At 43.0% G+C, this 4,915-nt stretch overlaps 1 protein-coding gene across 1 annotated transcript in view; it reads left to right on the top strand.

The window, feature by feature from the left end:
• The first annotated feature begins 2,307 nt into the window (after nucleotides 1-2,307).
• Nucleotides 2,308-4,915, top strand: part of PLAC1 (placenta enriched 1) — a 179,562-nt gene continuing 176,954 nt past the window's right edge. Inside the window, exon 1 of the mRNA XM_032330468.1 lies at nucleotides 2,308-3,413. The gene's annotated coding sequence lies outside the window, so the exon portion shown is untranslated. The remainder of the gene's footprint in view (nucleotides 3,414-4,915) is intronic.

The following is a 4,915-nucleotide window of genomic DNA, read 5'->3' as shown; positions in this document are numbered from 1 at the left end:
TACAAGTTTTTCAAGTCTATCTCTTTTATCCTTACTAATAATTATTTTCTGCCTCCGTGTCCCAGTATCCCACGCTCTGTGTCTAATTGCAGTCAAGTTTGGAGTAAAATGATACCAGGAGCTCAGAAGAATAGCCGCATAGAAGATTGGGCTGTCTCCCAAAACAAAAAGAAACCTCTCCACGTAATCTGTCAGACTTTCACGAGCATTTTGTAGAATTGGACAATTTAGACAGTTTTTGCCAAGGCCACATATATTTCTTACTTATTTTCAAGTTTTTTTTCTTTTAAAAAAAAAAGAAAAAAATTGTGTCAAAACAATTTAGTCTTATGAATAAGGTAGGGGGTTGACAGGTTAAAAAATAAAAGCCTTTCTGCATGACTCAGGTTCTAAACAGTTTTCTTTTCAGTATATTAGAAACATGAACTGGGATATTTCACACTTACAGAAAGGTGGCAAGAAATGCACGAGGAATCCCTGTGCATCCTACACCAGGTTCCCTGATTGTTAACCTTTCCCCACATTTGTTTTATCATTCTCTCCCCCCGCCCCGCCGTATGTGTAAGTCCTTAAATATTCACATATTTCTTCTGAACCATCGGAGAAGTTACCAAAACGATACCCGATTACCCTTCCCTGCTTCAATACATTCTCTCAAGACTATTTAGGACATTCTACACAACCATATTACAACTGTCAAAATCAGGAAATTACCTTTGATACAAAACTCGCATCTAATTTAGAGATTCCATTCAGATGTTGCTTGTGGTCCCAATAATGCTATTTTAGCAAAAAGAAAAAAAAATCTGACCCTGGATTATGGGTTACACTTCATTGTTACAGCGGGTCTTTGATCTCCCACAATCTGGAAGTCCGCCAGCCTTTCCTTCTGTGATTTTCATATTTTTTGAAAAGTTCTGGCCAGTTTTGAAAATGTCCCTCAATTTAGGTTTCACTCATGTTTCCTAGTCGGTAAATTCAGGTTATGTATTCTGGGCAGAAATGCCACAGAAGCGATGCAGCATTCTGTATATTACCGTGGGGGGCACGTGATGCCACTGTCCAATTACTGGTGATGGTAACCCTGATCCTTCAGGTAAGGTGGTGTCTGCCAGTACCTGTACAGTTAGTGTTTTCCCTTTGAAATTAATAAAATACTTTGTGCGGGGATACTTTGACAGTGTATTAAGTATCCTGTGTCCTCAAACTTTCGCTAGTTTTAGGATCCATTGATCTTCCATGCCTGATAGTAGTAGGATGGCCACCTAATTGGGACCCTCATTCTATTATTCTTTCTACATTTACTAGTTGGCATTTTGCTGTAAAAAAGGAATTTCCCTTCACCATTTATTTGCATCAGTGTGGACTCATGAACTCCTATTTTAGTCCTTGGGTTTTAAATAATTTTCATTATTGGGGCACCTGGGTGGTACATTTGGTTAAACGTCTGACTCTTGATTTTGGCTCAGGTCACGATCTCAGGGTCTTGAGATGGAGCCCTGTTTGGGGCTCTGCTGTCTGCACAGTCCATTTGAGATTTTCCGTCTCTTCCCACTCACGCATGTGTGCACTCTCTCTCAATAAAGTCTTTAAAAAAATCATTTTCATTATTTTGATATTCACATCTCAGATTTGGACAGTTGAGAGCCCCTCCAAGCTGGCTCCTGTGTCCTTTTGACAAACCTCGGGGGGTTTTTTTTTGAGCAGTGTTTCACAACCTGGCTTAAGATGTCCCAGATTCATACTTTCCTTGCCCCAGCCTTGGGATCTGACATTTCTCTCAGGAGCCCCGATTGCTTTAATGGAAATGGTGTTTCAAAGCCAAGGTATAGCCACTACACCTACACCAAGTATAATCATTCCTACCAGGGCATCATGGTTTAAAGGCTTTTTCAGCATAGAGAAAATCTATGTAAATGTGTACACACACACACACACACACACACATGCACACGCACACATGCACACACACACACACCTGTTCATCTATTACAAATGAGTTTAAACTGGTACCTCCAATTCCAGTTCAATGCCACAGGGTTCCTTCCAGTGCCCACCCTATCCATATTTGTAACTCCATTCTCTGATAGGGACAGCCCTGGTCCCCTCTATCCTCAGTATGACTGCTCATCTCCCCTGGATGTAACCAATTTCTGACCCTGCCCCCTGGCTGCCTCCGTGGCCGCATCCATCTCCTTGCGCCGACCCCGATATCCTTCCAGTCCCACCAGCCCCGGCTGCCTCTGCAGAAGGGAAAGGGAAGAAGGGCCACATACTCGGGCTTTAAATATCCCTGGCTCCTACCCATCCCGTCTACCCACCCCTCTCCAGCTCCTCTTCCTCTGTGTTGAATGGTTCACAGCTCAGGGATTTCATGTATTCATCAATTTGACAAATACTTAGCCCTGTGCTGGGAACTAAATGCAGATTACGTTCATGCCTTCAAGTGGACCAGCCTGGTGCAATAAACAGAACTAGACCAAGCAGTCGACACTCTGGTGTTGGGTGAAGCGGGGGAACACGGAAGGGGAGCACCTGACATAACCTGGGCTGTGCTTCTGGAATGCTTGCTCAAAGAGGTAACCCGGAAGCTGAATCTAGGAGAACAAACCCGGGGTGCCGGTGGGAGTCCGGTGGAGGGAAATGGTACACAGGTGAATTCATCACCCAGAGAGAAGTAATTTGCTAATAGAAGAAAAGGAGGCCGGAGAGAGAAACGGGGGCCACATGTGGTCGTTTAGGAGGTGGAAGCTGTAAGATTAATGGGGGTGAGGATTAAGGACAAAGTCCTGACAAGCACAACAGCTAAGAGACAGGCTGAAGGAGAGATGGGGTGGCAAGAGAGGTAGGAGAAAAACCTGGAGAAACAAGCCAACATTCTCGGTGGAGCTAAGGAGAATCGTCTCCACGGTCACTTAAGATGAGGACCAAGAACTTCCCATTGGGCCTGACAATGAGGTCTCCTAGAGACTTTCGTGAGTGTGCTTTTGGTGAAGTGGAAGGGATAAAAGTCAAGTTGCTGTGGCTTAAATCAAGGGAGGGGTGCAGAGGAAGGTTAGACAAGCAGCACAGTTTGGGCTTAAATATCCTAGTTTCCTCTTTCCCTTCTCTTCCAACCCTTGCTCAATTATAACCCCAAATCGCTCCCCATTTTCTCGAAGCTCTGTAGCCTTGGCGGCTAGCACTGTATCCAAAACATAGTCACTCAATAAAATTTGATTGAACAGTAACCCCACACTCTAACCAATAGGGGGAGCTAAAAGAAAATCACTCTCATCTGCAGAAGGAGCTGGAAGATATCCCTGAGAAAGTGTTAACCACACACTGACCTCTAGGAGGAGCTTCAGGCTTCTTCCAGACATTGCTGAGGAAAACTCGCTTGAGGAGTCTGCGTCAAGAAGTACCACCTTTAGGTAATATTTCTAAGTTAATATGTACTTTCTGTTTGTGGCATGTGGGACTGGTTTTCCATTGATGACAGTGATGTGAAGTTTTCTGGGGGCATAGATTTAGCAAACAATATTTTAAAATAATGTGTATTTAAGCAATGAACATAACAAAAAGCAAGTTGATAGGAGTGATCCCTAGATATGGCCCCTTCTCTTCAAAGTAAAATCTGAATCAGAATTTAGATCCAGGGAAAGCATTGGGTCGCTGTGGTGTGTGGAGCTGATGGTATGACGAGGTTAAAAGCTGTTGAATCTGTGTGGAATGCTCTTCTTGGGTGTCTTCTGAATCCTCTCTGGGATTCTGATTCTGCTTTTCTCCTGTGAAGTGTGGTAAAAGAAGTCTGGTACCTCTCCTTTAGCTTCTGAGGAGAAGAAACCCCTCTGGCACATTCAAGGTCAAGGGGGAATTTGGTTGGGGTTCAGGGGGAAAGGAGCCTAAAGAGGACTTGAGACCTGGTTTGCTTGGAACTGAGGTGTTTCCGGGGGACTTTCAGTGCTAAAACAAGGAAAGTCCCGGGCAAACTAGGACTGTTCAGTTACCCTAAAAGGTTTATTGCCTTCCCTACATGTGGTTTTTCTTCAGTTTCTTTCCTTACCTCTCTTCTGACTGAAAGAGTGTTTAGGGCTCCAAAGCTAAGGTCAGAAGGTCAGCCTCAAAGAAAGAAGTTTCTAGTCTGAGTCACTGAAGCCTGTCTGCTTTGGGCAAAAGGAATATTTAATTATTTATTTAGGAATGATTTTATTTATTTATGAATGATTTTATTTATTTGTCAGAGAGAGAGTGCACACAAGCGAGCACATGCAGGGGAGTGGCAGCCAGAGGGAGAAGCAGGCTCCTTGCCGAGCAAGGAGCCCGTTGTGGGACTTGATCTCGAGACGCTGAGATCATGACCTGAGCCAAAGGCAGACGCTTAACCACCTGAGCCACCCAGGTGTCTCAGGCAAAAGGAATTTTTGGTCTATAAAATTTTTAGTCTGTATTTTTAGTTATCTAGTGACTACATCGAAGTTTGAGGTGAAAGCCTAGGCTGGTAAAGTGTTTCTTTGAATCGGTTCTTTAGGCATTTAATTCCCTCAGGATCTATGGGCTAGGGGTGGTGGGAAGGGGGACGCTGGCTGTTGCAGGTGGTGGGTCAAGAATTCTAGGATTTATAATCCTGATGGTATATGGTTTGTCCTCAAGGACAAAACTAATGTCTCGTAGCTGTACTTAAAATTAGTTTCTTTTTTTTTTTTGTATGTATTTTTCTTCATTAGTTTTTCATCTTGAAATAATCAGTTATGAAGAAAAAAGCTCACTATAAAGATTTCAGACCTTCTAGAATCAAAGTAAATAAACTCCTCCCTGCACAGCCTTCTCATCTATAGTGTAGTACTTTGATTTGTATACTTAATTAGCCTTTTTATAATATGCAAACATATTTATAATAGATATGCAGGCATATTTTAGAGATTTTTATTGAATT

This window comes from Mustela erminea, chromosome X (genome assembly GCF_009829155.1).
Source record: "Mustela erminea isolate mMusErm1 chromosome X, mMusErm1.Pri, whole genome shotgun sequence".
NCBI classification, from domain to species: domain Eukaryota; kingdom Metazoa; phylum Chordata; class Mammalia; order Carnivora; family Mustelidae; genus Mustela; species Mustela erminea.
Note: the sequence above shows the minus strand (reverse complement) of the source record. Positions and strands in the feature narration are given on the sequence as shown.